The sequence below is a fragment of the Hoplias malabaricus genome, chromosome 10, assembly GCF_029633855.1.
Source record: "Hoplias malabaricus isolate fHopMal1 chromosome 10, fHopMal1.hap1, whole genome shotgun sequence".
NCBI classification, from domain to species: domain Eukaryota; kingdom Metazoa; phylum Chordata; class Actinopteri; order Characiformes; family Erythrinidae; genus Hoplias; species Hoplias malabaricus.
Genome location: NC_089809.1, coordinates 20,843,700 through 20,865,704, shown reverse-complemented (window position 1 = coordinate 20,865,704; position 22,005 = coordinate 20,843,700). Strand labels below are relative to the sequence as shown.

At 37.8% G+C, this 22,005-nt stretch overlaps 1 protein-coding gene across 2 annotated transcripts in view; it reads left to right on the top strand.

Moving 5' to 3' along the window:
- The first annotated feature begins 244 nt into the window (after positions 1-244).
- osbpl3b (oxysterol binding protein-like 3b) overlaps positions 245-22,005 on the top strand; it is a 73,777-nt gene continuing 52,016 nt past the window's right edge. For both annotated transcript variants that reach the window (XM_066682505.1, XM_066682504.1), the window contains exons 1-2: positions 245-650; positions 12,687-12,719. The gene's annotated coding sequence lies outside the window, so the exon portion shown is untranslated. The remainder of the gene's footprint in view (positions 651-12,686; positions 12,720-22,005) is intronic.

Here is a 22,005-nt window from a genome sequence, read left to right as displayed (position 1 = left end):
ACAGTTACAGTTGGGATATTGAATAATGTACAGTACAGAGTGCAGCTGAATTCAGTGGCTGAAAGGTCTCAGTAACCCTTTTTGGTCATGTAGTGTATGTGTGTGTGTGTGTGTAATTGACAGTGTGAGATGGGCGGCAACTTTTAGAGATGCTGGTCGCGTCACGGAGAAGCTTCGGTCAGTGTTGAGTCCCGCCCCTGAGCTACAGCTCCGTCCCACTCTTCTGCTGTCGTTTATTGGGGGGATACCCGCTTCCGAAACACTCGGTTAAAGCTGCTCTGGACTCAGTCTGAACTTCTACAGCATCGTCCTGTTCAGAATCTTCTCAGAGGGGACAGCAGTCAGCCTCCCAGCCACCAGAAGATACGACCCTCGCCTTTGCCATCTGTGTGTTTGTTCTAATGTAGCGGAGAGTAGATAATGGCTCTCCACTTGCTCGTGTGGACTGAGTCTATTGCATAACTACAGTACTCCTCCGCTCTTGTTGGAAATGGCGTCCCGCTCGCGTCCACGCTCCGTAAACTTCACAGAGACGCCGTGACTTGTCTCGTGCTCCGTTTTCACTCCACGTGAATGTCTTTCTTCTTCGATATCTTCACTTTTTCTCCGGAAATCCGAAGCGAAACACCACTCAACTCTGCCCCTGCGGGGTAAGTTAACTCTCCACTTAGAGCTCCCTCCATCTAGGGCACGTCTAGCACAGACTGTCAGAGAAAGATATTGTATTAGAAGACTGCATTAACATACACGGCTCATCCATAACATGAATTGTTCACACTCATTATGTATTTTATCCGCTTATTTTACCTTATATGTTGTCCTTGTAGTTTTTGCAGTACATCTGTATACTTTTTTCGCACGCTTTCACTCTGTTCTTCAGTACCCAGGACCACACAGAGCAGGTAGCCTATTAATTAGGTGATGCCTCTCAGTTCTGCAGTGAATGTGATGTAGGGGTTGCTGGAATGAGATTAGTCCACCAACCAAAAATCTCCAGCTAACAAGGTCCTGTGACCAGTGTCCACTAATGAAGGACCACAGGATGAGATACAAAAACGGTGCCGCCAAAAATGTCCTACTGTCTTTGAATTAACATCTATAAGGTGGGCCAACAAGGCAAGTGTGTCTAATAGAGGGGACAGAGTGTGGACAGTGTTTAAAACTCCAACAGCACTGCTGTGTCTGATGCACTTGTACCAACACAGCACATGCCAATACAACATCACCAAGTCAGTGTCAGTGCTGGACTACTAAAGATTTTCCACTGAGTAATACCTCTTCTGTGGTGGTCGTGTGATGGCCCTGACCATTATGAATGTTGTGAAAAGGGGTAAACAAAGTATCCAGAGCAACAGAAAATGTGTCTATTGTCAATAGAGCTGATACAATGGACAATAAGTGTAGACAAGGTAGGGGCATTTTTATGTTATGGTTTATCTGTGTATATACTATATATGATATACCTCAGTGTTCCCCAGTGTACAAGCTATATAAATATGCACTTAAATGTGGACTTTACATGGGATATCTACACCATTTTCTGCCCCATTATTGTGATGTTAGCACAGATTTGATGTGAAGTTTTTCATTATAGAGAAACTTACTGACTTTTTTTTTTTTTTTACAGTTTTGGCAATAAGATCCAAACATCACAATGTCTGTAACACTAATACCCACTTTATGAACCACCAAAAACCACAAAATAACTCACATCATATTACTCTCAATTATTTAATCAGGATCTATTTCTCAGTGACTTCACTGTGTTGAATTTTTGTAAAACGGGTTGATTTCCCATGTAAGAAGTAGTTGTGTATAAAAAATATGTAGTCAAGTTACACTACATTCACTTTCCCAGTGCATATATGTAACCTACTTTTTAACACAGAAAAGAAAAAAAAAGAGCCTGGTGTCAAGCTCATGTGTAAGGAGCCAGTGTATTTGGAATATGATATGGTATTATTATACCTTTATATTATATCTATCAGACACTGTATTATTTGGTGAAGAGTGCTGAGAACTTTGAGAGACTTGGACAGGTGATAAATAATGAATGAAATGACTCTGAGCCTGTTTATGTTATGTATAATGAGCTCCAGTGAGAGTCTTTCAACCTCATAAGCCTGCCAGAGTAGGTTGTAATGTGAAAGAGGTTTCTGTGCACTACACAGTGGGTGACATGAGTCTGGAAGTAAACGTGATTGCAGATAACCAGTGCTACACCCTTTCTACATTTATGTTGTTTTCCTTGGACTGTGTTCTGTATTCTGCATGCCATACACTCCAGGAACTTGTCTTTACATGACTAGTCAAACCCAATAAAATGTTGCCGTGAGCTGCACTTGTACCGTTGAAATCTGTGAGAAAGGGAAAACGTAATATAACCAAAACATTGAGGTGAATTGAGATTGAAGATTAATATTTTCTATATTGAAACTCTTATTTGAAAGAGAATAATTTGAATTGAAACCTATATTGTCATCGATGATGTATTAAGATTTAAGTGGGGAAATTTACCCTACAGCACTTACGTATAAACAGCAGATGAAGCAAACGGAACATGCATGTTGCATGACATCATAAACATGACTAACTGGCGGTCTGGTGCACATAATAGTGGATATTCTGGGCTTTGTCGAAAAAACAAACCTGGCCCTTAACTCATGAAAATATCTCATCATCATTTACATTGCAGTTTTGTTTAGTAAAAATAATTAGACCCTGTGTGATTACAGGTAAAGAATCTTTCAGAATATCAGGACAGTCAATTAAATTTATTCACACACAGCAACAGTGCTACTGGTTTCATTTTAAGTGGTACTTCAAGTTATTTCCACATTGAAAATGTTGATCATTTAAGTACTGTATTTATTTATAATGGCTCTGACCCTCTTGTGTGGAAAGCTTGCATGGAACAGTTAGAGGTATATAGTGTGACTTAAAATATATTAAAACATTATCAAAAACTTTAAGTAAAATATGAAACATATGTTGGTAATATTTAAATCACTAAATCTTTAAATCACTAATCTAAAAAATTAACACTAAAGCTGAACTCACTCAGAAAATTGAAACTTCAGGTGGTAATGTGATGTGAGACTTGAAAGCATCTCGAATGACCATCTGCTGCAAAGTGCAGAATTCAGATACACTAGTTTTATGTCTTCAGGTAAGTTATTCAGAGGATCGGGAAAAGACATGTTTTTCCTTTAATTAATTCTTTGTTTTTTTGTGCACCTTACTTAGTCTGTAGAAAGCAGTTTTTGAAGAAAAGGGTTCAGCTTAATTAAATGTCATTAAACTTTTACCTAATGTCCTATTTTGAAATTGGATCCTGAATATTTGTCTTGTGTGTGGCCCCTTTCTCACCCACATTAACATTAATACTGCAATATCATACCTAGACTAATATATGTAGTGCCTATGTGCACCTAACCACTTTACTCAGTGCCAAAACTGCAGATCAAATAGACACATTCACACCTGAATTCATGATTTCGGAACAATTTGCTTTAAGAGTGATGGCATTTTAAAAACAATTTCATGGTCGACATCTGCTGTCTGTCTTTTCATGCTCCCCTTACTCTAATAACACACCTGATAACAATAAGTTATTTTAACAGTCATTAGATTTTATTATAATAAAAAGAGTCTAGTGTTAAACTCAGGCTCTGTACAGCTTCAGTGGCCTGAGTAGTTTGCTTGAGAAGTCCCATGAGCCAATGTTCAATGGGCTATATGTCCACTTAGCTCTTAAATAAGACACCAGACCTTAATTTGATACCTTAAAGAAACCTATTCAATGGTTCTCAAGGTCAAGGTTAGGGTCCTGGACTTTGCAATACAAACCATTTTTGAGTTTAGAATGTGTACACTCAAGTTTCCTATCAAATAGCCCTGGAATCACACTGATGCTTCATTTGCTGGTTGATATAATAGAGATGAATAATTTTCAAAGTTTGTTTATCATCACTTTTCTTACAGTGGCCACTGTATAGTATAGCAGTCTGTGTTTAAAGTATGTAGTGGCACCATTTTGATAGTTATTCTTCACAATATGCATTAATTTAAGTGCGATGTACCAACATTTCTAAATGTATTCTTATAAGCAGTGTAGTAACCAATGTTTTTGCCATTATTCTATAATTTGTATGGATTGATATCTCATATCATCTTGTTTGTGTATGTAGTTCTGATATTACTTGGTGACCATATCTTCATCAAATAGATATTTTCCCCTAAAATCCTGAGCTGCTGATTGAGGACAAACACAGCTGGAGCTGAAGCAAACACATTATTCACAGTTGTCCACCACAGCTGGAGTTAAAAACACCTGTGTTTTCATAGATTTATACAAATTATGGGATTTAGTCTTTAATGGGAGATTAAAGGGAGTCCACTTGAGCCGTTTTTAGATTACCAGTCCTGAGACACTGTAACCTCTGATGTTATCGTTCTTATTATTTGTGTTGCTTCACTAAGTAGAAGGAAGTCCAGACAGCCAAGTAATCTCCACTCCACTTTAACCGCCTTTACATGCAAACAGCAGCATAAATATTTCAGTTGGAAATGAGGCAATAGCTCTTTAGTGTGTATTAAATGACAAGTTCACAGAAGGACAGGGTGTAGGCTAACGTCATGTGGGTTGAATCAGGGAGAGTTCTTCACTTGACATATGTGAGGAACCTGGTGGTTTTTGTGGCCCAGTAAAGTTCATGATGTATCTTTGGGTTCCTCTTTGCACATCTTACAATACATGTTTTAGTATGTGTCAGGAAAAAAAATTCTTAACATTTCTCAGTCACCATGGTAACAGATTGGGAAATATGTGCAGAAGAGCAATGTGCCAGTAAAGAGCTGTTTGTGGCTCAGTGAAATACTCTCTCCATTATTATGAAGACTAACACATCAATCATGGGAACAATGAAGTATTGCAAGGGTGAACGCAGCATTTCTTTTTGTTTTTGTTTGGACAGACTGGCCGTTATCTCATTCTGCACCCACTCAGTGTAGGAGTTGTGGGGAGTGTTCGTTATTCTGTGCGTGTGTGTCTCTGCGGTGTGTTTGTGTGTTCTGTGATAGTGACAAAACCAAGTCACACATATAGAATCACAGTTTTGAATGTCATTATAAAGATTGGATTAAAAAATCAAAACACACCAAGTGTCACAATCATGAAATTTGAGCTGACAATTATATTTCGTATAAATTAACATTTTACCTTTTTTTGTTCATACTATGCAGTATACAACATATACTATATTAGTATAAGCCTTAAAGCTACGTTAACAGTTATAATCCAAAAAACACTTTTTATAAAATTCTGAGGCTATTTCCTCATCATTTGTTAGCTCTCCAGTCGGTTTTCTGCTCAAAACCAGTCTAATGTGTTTACGAAGCCCTAGTGTCTATAAAAGGGTACAAAAAACAAGTGTCTTATGCTAGGCTTTCTCTCTCTGCTCCTGGCAGAAAACAGACATAGCTCGAGCTCAAGTAAACAAATGTTACTCATTGCTGCCCTCTAAAGGTGTTATAGCACCAGTCAGAATTTAGATATTTTGTTGTGGTTGCAAGACCCTTATCTCTTAACCAATGTGTTTTCTGATTTTTATCATCTCCATGGATTGTATTGAACTAAACCCATCTGATTAAAATGCTTAAAATATTCTTTTTGGTGCAAACATATGATTGGACAATAACTGTGGTCGGTGGATTATATAAAAAGGGTAAATGCCTATTACTCACATAAAGATTTATTCAATGCAAGTCTTTCATTCATTCATTCATTATCTGTAACCACTTATCCAGTTCAGGGTCGTGGTGGGTCCAGAGCCTACCTGGAATCATTGGGCGCAAAGCAGGAATACACCCTGGAGGGGGTGCCAGTCCTTCACAGGGCAACACACACACACTCTCTGACACTTTTTTGAGTTACCAATCCACCTACCAACGTGTGTTTTTGGACTGTGGGAGGAAACCGGAGCACCCGGAGGAAACCCACGCGGACACGGGGAGAACACACCAAACTCCAGGTCCCCGTGCCGCCCTCAATGCAAGTCTTGTATATCAGTATTCCAATACATTTTAATATAACCATGCACGTCTTTGTCACCAATATATTTTTTATGGTATGTTATGTATTTAATAATATACATATATGTTTTATTTTCTCATCCATATATCTGTTTTGATATACTGTTTTCATGTACATATCATGACAATGAAATTTTAATTAATTGAACTGAAACTCACACAAGCCTAGGAATGGGCCCTGCATTGCTTATGTCTCCTTTACACCCAGATTAGTGTAAGGGGCAACTCATGCCTTTTCCCCTTAAACTTTGCACCCATTTTAACCCCATTGCATCCTTCATGTGTTCTCCTCAGTCCATATTAAAGACTGCACTTTTTATCTTTTCTTCTCTTTCTGTTTCCTTCTTTGGAATAACCAAGTTTTGATCTGCCTGTGGGGCCCATACTCTGTTAGTTTCTGAAGGTACCTCTGTCATCCATTTTTTATTACAAGGCCATTATGGAACTCTTTCCATTTCTGATGTGCTTTCTGCATCCTTCACTAAGCAGCGCTGTGTAACGCTACTTTAAAGCTTCAGTGGCAAGCTAGCATTTTGCTTTCATACATTCAATGAGGATTAAGAAAGTTGTTCAGTGAAAATCTTTCATATGAATGTGTATTTTTATCTGGAAATAGTTATAGGTTTTACAGAATGCAGCAGTAAAAAGGAACTAACAAAGAATTGAAAACAATTTTATCTTTAAAGAAATAGAATTCAGAGCCCCACTCTGGGTGACTGTCTGTGAGGAGTTTGGTGTGTTCTTCCCATGTCTGCATGGGTTTTCACTGGGTGTTGGATTGCTCAAAAGTGTGTCAGTGTGTGAGTAAATATGTGAGTGTGTGTTGTCTGCTGAAAGACTGGCGCCCCCTTCAGGGTGTGTGCCCGTTTTGTGTCCAGTGATTCCTGGACCTGCTCTGCACCCACCGTGACCCTGAACTGGAAAAGCAGTTACAGACTTTGAATGAATGAAAAACCATTCATATTTGATTATATGAAAGCATGGACAAGAGTTTCAGCAACTTTTCTGATGAGAATATACCATTTCTTTTTTTAAAATCAAATTTAAATAAATTATAAATGAATGCATTTATAAAATGGGAAAATTTTATTTTAACACGTGGCCTTATACATTTCTAAATAAGTGATGAATCAGAAAGTACTCCCAGAACATGAGCTACCGAGGATAGAAGAACGAACAGTCAGGATTATGAGGATGTTCAGGAATGCAGAAGGGATGGGCTTTTTGTTGGGTGTTCTACTTCTTTGTCAGCAATTTCATTTTAATTTGCAAGAGTTTGAGTTCATTTAAAGTTTAAAGCCTGTTTCACACACAGTCACAGAATGACAGATATAGTCTGCATTTGGCTGACGTTTTTGCCTCAAAACATCACAATTTCATCAGGCACTATTATCAGAAAGTGTGTTCATTGTGTAGCTTGAAATATCTAACTAGTTATAATGGACTTTGTTTGTATATTTTGTGCTTTTCCGTTTTAAGATCATTTTTCTGTTTAATTTTTCATTCATCTTATTATATTCATATTATTTTAGTTTAGTTTATTATTTTAATTACTATTATTTTAATAACTTGTTTGGGAAAAAAATCACGGGTCTTCTGGTGTTACTATTGTGTCAGGTGTCTAACCTGTTAATATGAAAGAAAGAGGATGTTTGAAACAGGCCTAAAATATAGGCCTCAATGTGCTAGAGGTGAGATGAATGTGGTTATTTCAGTGTTCACATGATTTAAGTGAGTTTGTTGACTCAAAACAATCTGTTTATTGCTCAGTGCTTCAAAATCATAGTGCTGTGATTTTGTATAACACTAACTTGCTATTTGTTGGAAGCTCTAGGGAACATTTTTAGGGCTCCTCATGCTGTTTTCCTCTCTACAGCGAGCTCATGGGAGACTGTGGTGCTCCAGGCCACCCACTCCAGCTCAGAACTGCACATGGCTACATTGTATCTCTGATGTCTTTGTGCATTTATTTGCGTTCATGGCAGAACACCACTGTGAGCACATATACTATATAATGTAATCCCCATATATAGTGTTGACATAGACAAAGGTTGCTGTCAGAGGCATGTTCAATAACCTGATTTAATACCCTGCAGTTCTTTTTTTTCCCCAAGTCATTCATAAAAACAACTGAGACGGTAGTGATAACCTCAATGATAGTACCTTTAGTTATGGAAACGAAATCGTACCATATCTGTTGTTATTAAAATGTACACTACATGACCAAATATAAAAAATTTGGCCACATTTACTGCTCTGTTCTGGGAGGGATATTCACGGGTGTTGATGCTGGATAGTTGAGATAATAAACACCACTCCAAACATATTAAGTGGTGCTCATTCACTTAAGAGGGTGCATACCCATTACTCCACAACCCAGTGCCTGAACTTTTTTTTGCCCATCCAGCTGATACTTGGCATTGAGTAGTTAACATAGGCTCATGTGCAGCTGCTGTAGAATGTCCCATTTTGTTCCATGACTTTCTGTGGAGCTGAATATCTCTGTACAATGGGTGTGACTTAAAGTAGCCAAATGCACTGTTTATAAGAGGCGCTTGCAACATGAATATGGTGTAACATTTTAGGTACACAACTGGACCTTAAAGCCTTTAATTGGGGTCTTAAATCCATTGCCGTGTCTTAGAGGGTGTATTTGCTGTTCCATGACAGAAACGTACAGTGCATTTTTGACAGTGTTGTTTTAACTCTGCTGCAGTATTTCACCCATCACACACGTGGCTTTGCTGGTGGTGTGAACATGTGGTGCTCTGTATAAAGGTTAGGCGGAAGGAAAAAACAGGATTCAACGAGCAGATGTTACATTTGCTCCCACATGATGACAGGTGCTGCCTCCATCTGCCAGCCTCATCCATAAAAAAATGCCATTTCTAAATGTAAACAAGTGGGAAATGTCTTAGTCATCTGAAAATGAAGATCCTCAGATGTGTGTAGGCTTTACTTTCTTATTTGTTTCTTGCATGTTGCATGTTCCCAAAATACACCCGCAACTTGCAAATACAACTCTAAATACACCGCAACTCTAAATACACCGGAGCTATTATTGACAGGATGTAACTCGGTAGAAAGCATACACACATCACAGGAAGCATCCTTATCACAGCTTGAACACAAATTATTCTTATTGAAATCCTTATTAATGTGGCATTGTTCAGACAAAGCCGTGAATAGCCTATCATAGAAAAAAACTTCATCTGTATGTTTGTTGCTTAAAATGGTATCATGTCTATTCTTAGGGTTTTTCATCTTGTAATACAAGGTCACATTCAGTGTGCGTGAAAGACATGACTTTAAAGGATATTTATCTGATTTATGCAACAAAAGACAATAAGTGAGGATCATCAGCTGTATGACAGAATTGGACAGCCCTTGTCTGTCTTGCCATAAAATCCATGACATTGTTTGTTCTCCACTTTGATGGGTGAAGGGCTTAAGGCCCACATGCTGCTTTTTGTCCTTCAGTCGTGAAGCTGTTTATGTTTTGGAAACTTAATGTCAGCTAATGCTGTTGGAACATGTGGTGCCCAAATCGGTTGGTTATTTTATTAGTTTTGCATGCTCTGCAGGCATGGCCCTGATCCAATATCAGGTATTAATACAGTGACTAGCAACAGGAAATGCTGGATTGAACAGTAGAGAGAAAAATATTAATCTGATCAAATATACAGTCTCTGTATCAGGAAAAAAGTGATATGTAAGTATAGTTTGAGTGAAGTTCAGTTCTGTTGACAGTTGCCATAATTTTTAATAGTGTCAAAAAGAAACTATACATAAGTAAACACACATGCTGATTTCTTATAAAGCTATGGGATTTACAATGTTATGTTAGCAGCAAGCTGCCAGTGGTGTACATCCTGATTAAATGCTTCTGTTTTTACATTTCATAAAAATGAATTTTGCTTCTATTCAATGTGGAGAAATATTAAAGGGAATTGAATGAATCCCTTATTTTATGGACATGTGGCTTTCATAATTTGTAGCAATGCTTGTTCCAGTCAGACCAATATTGACATAATTGGAAAGCAGTAATACATTTTGTTTCCCTGACACATTTGAACCCTTAAATTCTAATGATACCCTGTATATATTATTCACAAACTACAGACTGAATTAGTTGCAGGTTACAATAGAGGAAAGAAAGCCGGGACTTCCCTATGTTTGATGTTTCTAAGTCATCACTGACTATTTCATGTGGGTTAATTTGTTATAGAAAGACTCTGAACTGACTTGCAATAAAAGTCATAGTTCAATGTGTATATTTTTTTCATTTATTTGAATGTCCTGTGGATCAGATGCCAGTTCAGAGAACATTTGATGACAATCCTGTACAAAAGTAATCAGCTGTAGACAGAAGAACACAGTTTGTCCTTGTGGGACATGACTCTGATGGAAAATTTTATTTTTAGCTTCAGATAGTTCTGAGTAATTAATTGAAAATGAATCGAAATCCACATTGAGAACTTCTAATCAACATAATCTTGTCTATAATAATAATTGATATAATTGATATTTTGTCATGTCCCCACTGTGTTCATGTACTGCCCCTTTAAAACCACGTTTCCAAGCTGTAGTCACGTGATTCTGCCCCATCTGCCACATGGAAGCAACCTAAACGATGAGGCTGACCGAACGACTAGAGCAGCTAGTACCAAAGAAAAACACAGTGTCTGTGGTGTGGATGTGCTCTATTTTGACTATAATTAAGATGACACTGTACAAAAAAATGTAAATGCTGAGAAAAAATAGTTTCAGTGACCAAAGAACAATCACACACCAAAAAAAAAAAAAATAAAGAATACAAGAAGAGCTCAAAAAATCAAGAGAGGAGCAAGCTCCCAGCAACATTAGAAAAAAATATCCCAGCTTTAATACTGGAGCATATTTACAGTACACACCTCTTCAATGAACTATGAGGATCAAAAATACAAAAACAGAATAATCATTCATTAATTGTAATCATGGTAAAATGTACAATTAATCGTGATATTGATTTGTGTTCATATCGCCCAGCACTAACTTCAGTTTTATTTAAATTCTCTCCTGTATTCGTTCACTTTTCCACTGCTTTGTTTCAAAGTATGCTTCAAGAAGACCTCAGCTAAATTGCAGGTTGCCCTTAAATGGATGCTAATGGACAGTCCATATTTACTTTGTACTCCTTGTGCACTTTAAGGCAGAGGATTTATGAGTTTGTAAATGGGAAGTTCCCTGTTTGCTGTAGAACAGCCTCAGTGAGTTTGTTTACATGCACATGATAATCTGATAACTTCAGAAAATCAGATTTTGGCAATAATTCATTCAACAAGTTTATGAGCACTTTAGTAAACCGACAGCGATAAAACATCTATTCCTGAGACAGGGAGTATACATTAAATTTTCATATGTCTTTCTACATACAGGATGTGTTCATTTACCTTGGCCAAGCACCTTGACACACCATGTGCAAAGATGTCTAGGCACAGTTAGTGTTTCCTTAGTGATACATATTTATACTTCCATTTATACAACTCCTAATTCCACAGAATGTGGTCATTTGTCAGTATTTTGTGGTTGTTGCATTGAGTGTTAACTTTTTCCTGTTAAGTTTGTCTTTATCAGGTTCTATTTCTGCCCATGCGCAGATGTAGACAAATGAAAGAAATCAAAATAAGGGTGCTCATTAGGGACACACCAGTATGGGAATTCTGGGCCGCTGCAGATATCTGAAATTATGTGTGTACATATCTACTGATGCCAATGATGATAACATTACTGATGCACACAGTTTTTAATATAAAGAATGATAGGATACACTGGGTTAACAGACAAATGGAACATATATTTGTGTAACATTTTACCTTTCAACGTAGTGCATGCAAACCATAAAATAAAAGGTGTCTTTTGAGAAATCTGTTAACCACATTTAGATAGCTAACGGGTCCTTACAAGTTACATAATATGATAGATTTTCTCAAACTAATAAAAATAATTTGCAAATTAAGGTTAATTTAAAACAAAGGATTAAACACAAAGCATACACCAGTGTATCTTTAACATATAGCAACAATATAATAACACAGATATAAGTGCACTTCAGCACTGACTTTGTGCCTCTCCGCACTGTCAGAGGTGGAACAATCTGAGCCAGTGAGCAATCTGAGCTAATAATTATTGGTTTAAATATTGGCAAATGCAAAGCATTTGCCCGATGGCAATAATTTTTCTAAAAGCAGTTCTCTGCTGATAACAATATAATTTCAATATAATTGTGCATTACACTTACAAAACATGCATTGTAATCCCTGATTACTTATGTATATTCCAAATCTCTAGCTGAGGAAATCCAAACAAGGTTTTAACCCGTTTTAAATTCTGTATATGCTGTTTACAGGACATTTTAAATAATCAGAAAAAAGCCGATCTGATAATGGTCACATTGTTGATGCAATGTAAACACACTCAATATTTAATGGGTATTAGAACTAGAAAATGCTCTGGCTATAGAAATTACTTTATAAAGATTTGGGTTTACAGAGCAGTGAGAATGCAAATATAATCTTGCATTTTGCCATAAAGTCTGTTTGTTTCTGTTTCAGAGAGTGGCAAGACTTCACAGGTCTCTCCAAATGGTGAGTACTGAATAATGACATTACCCCTCTGTAATATTTATTTGCATGAAAAGCAAATTATGGTTACAAAGCACTCCTCCATGATGCAAAAACCATTGTTTGATGTATCATGCCTTAACGCAGATCACAGCTGAGATACAATGTCACAACTAGGAGTATACTCCCGAGTAACACAATTGTCTAGGCTCTGTCATAATTTGTTTGTCAGTTTGATTCCTGGGAATCCCACAGCCTGGATCTGCCAATATGCTTCTGGTAGTTTACCTACACATGAACGGGTACTTTGTGTCTTCCGTCTGGTGTGCTCAGCTGTCTGTTGAAGCTGCAGTGCAAAGCTAAAATGGTCGGCTTCACATTTCTCAGAGGAAAACTAAGGATGTAAAGATAAATAATGATACATATTTTTTATGGACCACCTCTATATACCAATATTATTAAACAGTGGGTTTAGATTTGCTTTTTCACATGGTTGTTGTTTTAAGGCTCTCTAATGGTGTAGTGTTGAGACTGTATGGAGTCTTTCTGTTCATACCCTCACCTGAGGCACTCTGCCGTTGCTATAACACAGTTCCACATTCAGAAACATCAGTTTTTTCCTTCTTCCTACAGCTCATCTGCTCATCCACAAACAGTTTCAGTGGTATTATTGTCTGTGTGTTCTCTGTCAGTCACTCCACTATATTCAATTAAACAGAGCTAGCTAATATCTTCAAATGAACACTTCAGTTTATACAATATATTTAAACGTAATCACTGGACCAACTTCACTACGTTGACTTAATTCTGTGGCGAAATGTCTGATTTTATGATACATCAAATGCCAGTGGTGTTTTTTTTGTGTGTGTGTGTGGTTTAAAAATGTTTGACTGATTGGCAGAAGACAGGCAGGGCCTGTGAATGTAACACACTGGATTATACAGACAGGTTGAAGAAGGGAGGGGCTGCAGGGGGCGGATGTGGTTAATAAACAGGATGCACTGCATGAGACTGGAGTAAACCACCTATAGCAACAAAAAAATAGACAGTGCTATTATGAGTCCTACATTTAGACAAGGTGAAAATCCCCACTGCTTTATAAGATGGACAAGTAAGCATACTTTGACATTTAAGAAATGGAAGATGCTGTTACTGAGAGTAACTCATAATTTGATCATGTTAGACAAGTAAAGATTTCCTTTATGAAGCAAATTGCTAACAGTTTTTAATAACAGTTTTTCCACTGTTCTTACACCAGTGTACTGGGAAAGTCCTGCCTTTTCATCAAAATAATGAATCAGTTCACTGGTAAAGCCCATAGTGGAAAATACCTGCTCTCAGTTATTTATTTATAGACATTTATTTGTATTATTCTTTCTTTCATTCAGCGTCTGTAACTACTTAACCTACCCAGAATCACTAGGCCGTTGCAGGGCTATTTCTACTTTATTATATTATATTAATTTCTTTACCTGGAAATATAGACACAGGACTTAAAAAATTACAGCATGGCATGGCATTTATTATAATAATATTTATGAATATTATAAAATATGTCACAATTATAAACATGTTAAAAATAAAGAATGAATTCCATTTTTTGCATTATTTAACTCAAACTTTACAATCTATTTCTGAAAAATTTTCTCAACATTTCTTTAAATCTATTTTTAAAACATGATTTTAGCCATTCAAAGAAACACAAGTTTGGGCAACATCAAGATGGCTGTCATTTAGACAGACTACTATAATGACTTTGGCTATACCAGCTGTAAAGGATGCCCAATCTTATCTAGAAAGCACCACTGTGTGTGAGTATTTAAATTTATTGCAACGAAATAGGAACATGTCCTTTGTGGACCTGCTGTAAACATAGTGCTATTGCACCCTTAAAGCGGATAGTTCTTCTGTGGTATTATGTTAAGCAGATTACCCGGAATTTCTACATTTAGTTCATATATGTTCTCCGTTCCGGATTTTACCATTTTAAATTCTATTGTGTTAGTATCCTCAGACGTTCCTGGTCAGAGTACAGTAATTAGACTTTAGTACATTTATTTTTATTACTTCAGTTATCAGAATTAAAATCTTCAAATTAAGCACTTGATGTTGAGCACACAATTTCACTGTGGGATGGGGAGAGGGAGGGCCATCCTATGCACCCAGAGAGAGTGCGGCCAATTATCCTGTCTTGTACTGCCTACTTCAGATGGCTGCATCATAACCAGGAATCGATTCGACAATCTCACTCTGACAGGGCCAAAGTAACAAAACTTTTAACTGAGTATAGGTTTGTGCTACTATACTCACCTCTGTTTTTTTGTAATATCCTTATTTTGTATTGTTTTAATATTAAGATCTGGCCAGCAACTTAAAGTACTTACACTGTCTGATAGTGATAAATAATACTACTTGAAAAGCATTGAGAATTGGTAGGTTGATTGGCTACTCAAAAAGTGTCCATAGGTGTGAGTGTGTGAGTGAATGTGTGAGTGTGTGTCACTCTGCAAAGGACTGGTGCCCCTTTCAGGTTGTGTTCCCGGCTTGCGCCCAGTGAATCTGGGTGGGCTCCAGACCTACCGTGACCCTGAACTGGATAAGCAGTTACAGACAATGAATGAATGAATGACTATAACACACTCTTTATTGAAATATTACCAAAAAATATGTTGGTACAAGCTTACTCCTAATGTAGCAGAGGTGTGTGTCAAACATGAGAGACAAATGTAACCTAAGTGTATGTGTGTAAAACTAGGCAGTCAGACCATGCGCTGGCATACACTGCGACACAGACTTTGGCCATCACTCTCTATCTTTCGAATAGAGTAGTCCATCTGCCTGGTCTCTCGCTGAGCCCATTTAGCCAAAGGCAGTGCATGCTGATGAGCACATGCCAGTAAATGTAGCATTAATTCTGTGATCCAGTTTAAATGCCAGAGCTGTTTACGTTTATAGCCTGTTTATGGCTTCAAAATAAACAGTATAACTAACATTTTATGGAAAATATCTATTGGTCCATGTGAAATCAGGGACATAGCTGTGACATTAGCCATGGTAACTGTTAGAAATCTACACACCAAGATCTTATCAGTGCATGCAGGAGAGGGACCACTTGTGGAATTAATCACTCAGTGTGTAGTAAGTAGTTTGATGCTAATAAGTAGTTTCAGCTTAGTGTTATGGTTCCCTAAAGTGATTTTGTTTCCTTTTTGTTCCAGTAACTGCCTTTACTCTTCTGGGACATTTTTTACACTGTATTGAAGCATTTAAAGATTTGACTCCATTTAGCCACAATGTCTTTATTCAAGTCAAGCACTGCAGTATTGGATCACAAATGCCTTTTCAGTTAATTCCAAAGTTCCTCTGTGTCTCTAAAGAACATAGGTCCTCTATACTTCAGTTCAAGAAGCTGTGGTTTGCTGTACTTGTGTCTACTATGTCAAAGATTTTGTTGCATTGTTCTCCACATTCAAGACAAAGGGGATCAAAGCTGCTCTAATTTCAGAGTTGTGGTGTGTTTCTCTAAGTCACATGAGCACACTTCTGCTCTAAAATTAGGCAGAATTCATGACAGTATTTTCCACAAATCAGATGAAGTCATTCTTATATCTAAGTCTTAAGGTTTACTGGAGCCTTGGTGAGTGCTTAGAAAGAAACAGACAGCAGTGTTTTCCTGTTCTTTGTTGAATACTGTCTAGTTGGTGCTGTACTGCTGCAGTGCTGCTGTCAGTGGTTTGCTCTAGTTTGGGTGTGTTGCTGATATCTTCCTGACCTCAGATTAAGGACATAGGTGGAGAGGTGTGATGAATTACCTTTCCCAATAAAACCAGTACTTCATCACCACCTGTGTGTGGTCTGACCCTGTGTCAGCTCTGAGAAAACTGCAGCTGTAGAAACAGGCCTTCAGCTTTTGGCCAGTATTACTGGAGCCACATTTATGTTGTTGCACATTTATCATGTCAGCTTAAGGTCATGTAATGCCTGTGCCTACATCAATCCTTCTAGATTTGGAACACTGGCAAAAGATCTAGTAACATCTCCATCTTTTCAAGTTCATTGCTAAAAGTTGAGATATTGTGACACTTCTACGAACTGTCAGCCGTGCTGAGATATTTTAGGCTCAACTAGAACATGAACAAAGAGACTTTTTTTCAGCAAAGAGTTCAACAAGGCTGCATTCTATCACTGTGCTTGATCAACCTTGAGTGCTGAACATACACCAGAGAAAAAGCACTGGAGGAAAAAGGTTCAGGATTCAAGATTGGAGGAGGAAACATCAGTAACCATCAATATGTTGAAGGACTTCGTTCATTCATTCATTCATTCATTCATTCATTCATTATCTGTAACTGCTTATCCAGTTCAGGGTCACGGTGGGTCCGGAGCCTACCTGGAATCATTGGGCGCAAGGCGGGAATACACCCTGGAGGGGGCGCCAGTCCTTCACAGGGCAACACACACAGTCACACATTCATTCACACCTATCTATGTGTGTTTTTGGACTGTGGGAGGAAACCGGAGCACCCAGAGTAAACCCACACGGACACGGGGAGAACACACCAAACTCCTCACAGACAGTCACCCAGAGCGGCACTCAAACCCACAACCTCCAGGTCCCTGGAGCTGTGTGACTGTGACACTACCTGCTGCAGCACCGTGCCACCTTTGAAGGACTTTATAAGAAAAATTTAAAAAGTGAAAAATTGTACCTCTGCTCAGTGTGAAGTAAATTTTGTGAAGCTTTTCTGTTGATGGTACAGGGTTAGAACTGATTGATAGCATTTGCCTATTAGGCCAGTTCTTATCAAAGGGCACAGAAGTCATGAAAATAACACATTTTTTTTATGAACGCTTATAAATGAATGGTGTCTCCTTCCAAATAATGTTCATTGTTGTCCAGCATTTTTTGTGATGCCTTCTGGCAAAGACTGTGATGAGTACCTTGGATGACATAGAAAACATAGATTGGGTGTTTGTAGGGTATCATATCCAGTTCAGAAATAACAAGGGGGAAAACCACTTTGCACAAGGAAAAATAATTCCTTGCCTCAGGAAAAGTACTCTCACAAAAGAAGAAATTATATGACATGCACCACTTAAACTCAGAGAACTTCTTGCAAGCAAGGAAAAACAGGCTTGCGTGCATGGCTATTAGTGACATAGCAGTAAGAGTCAAAGTACTTGAAGACCTAAAAAAAGCCCTTAGTTTCAAAGTATATGTCACCGCTTTATAAAATGGCCATTTCTATTAAGAGATCTGAGTTACGAGCGAGTGAGCTTACGCCAGGGTAGCCTATGTACTAGGTAGCCCAGCAAGCATGCAGTTCACTTGGTTATCTTGCCGTGCAAGCATCTCTGTCGTATCGCTGTTTTTTGTAGCATTGTAGCATTAAGTGTGTACCGAGTAAGCAAATTTAAGCGATAGAGCACGAAAGGAAAAACTCCCACAACCTCCTCGGCCAATCTCCTCAACCTCCGCCTCTTCATCTGATCTTCAAGGTAAATACAATACACTTAATAGAACCAGTTTCTGTCTTTACATTCTTATTTATTATGTATTATTATTTTTTTATACATCATTTGTTTTTTATAAGTCAATTTTTTCTTACAAAAAAGGTACAAAATTGGTGTAATTTTGGGGGTCTTGAACAAATTAATAGCGTTTCAGTTCATTTTAATGTGGAAATTTAATTTTATATACAAGAAAACTGGGTTACGAGGAAGATCACAGAACTAATTAAACTCATTAGTCAAGGAATATATATATATATATAGTACAATTGTCTGTCTACCATAATCAAACAATTTTCCAAATAATTTGTCCATATATGTTTATGAGTTTAGAGGTTATGAAATACTAAATTTTTGTAGAAAATTATATATATATGAATTCAGCACAACACAATAATATCACTCAGTATATAATATAAATATCGCAAGATAAAATAATCTGAATACCTAATCAGACAGAAAATGCAGATAAATGGATTAGAAGACTCCTGGCAGTCATTGTACAGAGTTGACATGAACTATACAGCACAATGCCTTTTGTGTTGTGCTTCTACGAGCTCATCATGGTGCCAACTCTGAAGTGTTCATATGAATTTCAGTGGTTTTGTACAAAGAGTGAAATGACCTACGAGGCACACTAGCATCACAGTGATGGGCAGAAATTAGGACAGGAAACCACACTGCCACTGATTTTTGGTGAGTAGAATTAATGGTGTCGACTGTCTAGCTGTCATCTTTCGTCCTTGAAGAGCACTTGGCTCACTGTCTTTTCCCAAAGAACCCAGTCTGCACCAGGTTGTAAATGACATTATGAACAAATCACAAATCTCTTGGGCTGAGCATAGTTAAAGGGGAGAAACTCTCAAGAAAAATTTTCAGGGAGACTTTAAGGGAACCGATGATTAATGTGTGGTGATACAGATCTGTTTCCTACTTGTGTTTTTTTTTTCTGATGAGGTTGTGCATTTGAGTCCTCCACAACAGTGGTCCTCAATCTTAGTCCTGCTCTATGCTCAGGCCTACATGTAATATTAGTGTTTTACTGCTCTGACACATCCACCTCAACTCAGAAAGGATTTGTTGATGGATTAGTTGAGCCAGGTGTGTTGAGAGTGTGAATTCAGCTACCTGAAGCTGAACCATTCATGAATACAGACATTCAGCTGTGCACACACAGTTTGAATAATCTCCAGAGAAAAGCATGCCATGAAACAGGATATTCTAGAGCAGCTGCATTAGAGCCTAAGGTCACAATGCTCAATTCCAAGCATCACCCAAAGAGGTATAAAGCCTCCAGCTCTGAACTGTGGAGCAGTGGATCTGTATTCCTGGAGTGATGAAACTCCATCCAGTAATAGTAGTAGCTAAGTATTATATTGCCTTTCTATATAATATAAAATTCAAGTGTGTCTGCTGTTACTTCTCAAACATTTAAGATTGTTTCCATAAATAAAACAAGACCTTACAGTCATATGCAAATGTTTGGAGCATGTTCTTTTGCAAATTTTTGCATCAGCCTCACAGAAAACTCTTCTCTACATTTAAGTGCATTGTCAGCATTCTTTGGAGAATTTCATTTATTCATTCTTTGTCTGTAATTGCTTATCCAATTTAGGGTCGGGGTGGAGCCTACCGGGTATCACTGGGTGCAATGCAGAAACACACACTTGAGGGGGAACAGTCCTTCGCAGGGTTACACACACTCACACATTCACTCACACCTATGGACACTTTTGATTTGCCAATCCACCTACCATCGTGTGTTTTTTGGACCGTGGGAGGAATCTGGAGCACCCGGAGGAAACCCACACGGACACGGGGAGAAAACACCAAACTCACAGACAGTCACCTGGATGTGGACTCGAACCCACAAACTCCAGGTCCCTGTAGCTGTTTGACTGTGACACTACATTCTGTGCCACCATGTCACCCCATATAAGACATGTTAATAATAATTAAAAAAAAACATAAAATGTGCAATTTATTTTGTATTTCATGTATATTTTTCTTGACAAGTAAAAAAGGGGGTACTACTACTGGCAGAAAATAGGCAATATTTATGCTGTCTTTAGAGATGTTAGCTTTTCCCCCTAAAACTGTATTTTAATGTGAATGTGAATATATATATATATATATATATATATATATAAATAAACGGTATCCTATGTACTATCTTAGATTACACTGAATGGTTACATTCAGCACTCCCCCACTGCACTCCACTCTGGTCAATGGACAGCAGGGCAGCTGTGAAGGAGTTTTCTGATATAAGAATCCTTCAGAGTCGTGTGTGTGACAAAAATGTTCCTCCTCACTTCCTGCAGTGCATCAAGAGTCATACACATTTCACAAGCTTTTCCTATCTTCAGTATCTCAGAAATCACTCTCTGCGGGCTGTTCCAGTGACTCATATCACGTGGCTTGGTGCTTTATTTGTGGTTCGTGTGCTTCTACAACAAACACAGAGCAGAGGTGGTGAGGTTTTCCCCGCAGGGCTCGCTGCTGCATGGTGGAGGAGTTTCCCACACTACACAAGTGTGTTTGTGTAAGCCTCTTTAAACTGGGCTTTCTCAATTGAGAGTTATGATGGGATTTCCTCACGTTGTCGTTTAAAAGCTCATTAAGAGGCAGCAAGCTACTCAGCTTTGTCTGCATGCAGGGCCATGGGGGAGCTGTAGTGTCACTCACTCTCTCTCTCTCTCTTTCTCTCTCTCTCTCTTGCTCTTTCTCTCTCTCTATTCAGATGTAGATGTCCTCTCCTTTACAGAGCAACACAGGAAAATCATGCATATTTAATATCTAGTCCTCTCTCTCTCTAAATAACAGCAGGCATAGACAAATACATGTTAGGTTTGTGGTGTTCCATTGGCAAAGGCTGTTTTAGGTCAGGAAATGGAATAACACTTGACGTAGTAAAGCAGACACTTTTCCTAACAGGGTTGGTGTATATATAACAATTGCACCTTAAATCATGTTTTATTTTTTGTTTAATTATTTGATATAATGTAAAAAAAAAACAGTGGCCAGTTTTACTGGGAACATTTTAGAACAAATGGGCCAACAGAAGTAGTCATTTTACTCCATTACATGAAATAAAATCTAATTACATTCCTATATACAGGGGTATTTCCATAAGTAGTGTCACTGTCACACAACTAAATGATCCTGGGGTTGTCAGTTCGAGCTCCACATGTCTACTTGTGTAGGGTATTCTACACAAAATCTTTCTAGGTTGGAGCTTTGTGGCTGACGCGTGTTTCAGGATCCAAAAAGAAAACAAAACGATATCCTCAACCAAAGTCACGTTTTGTATTTTTATTTAAAACAAAAAAGATAACAAAACAAAACGAATACAAACGAAATTGTGCCTCTTAAGCTTCCATTAATGTAAATTATAATCACTCCACAGCATGACTACGGACACAACACGACATGGCACGGTCAGAAAACCGTGAGGCACCAACCTTCCTTCTCCCGTGTCAATCTAACCACACTGTCCCCTGTGCACCGTGCACCTTGCGTGATTAAAGGTCAACTATGTAACTTCCTGTAATTATTCTAAATCCACATTTTAACCTTTTACATATGTTTTTTAACTTAAATTATTAAATATATCAAGCATGAATTTAAATCAAATATTTTATCAATATGACATTATACTATAAAATATGAAATACACATAATATGGGGCAAATCAAAACTAGGCACAAAATAGGCATCTGGCGCCTACATTACCGGCCCCTAATTGTTCTAATAACTAAGTAACATAGAACAATTACCAAACTTCTTCTTACTAAGT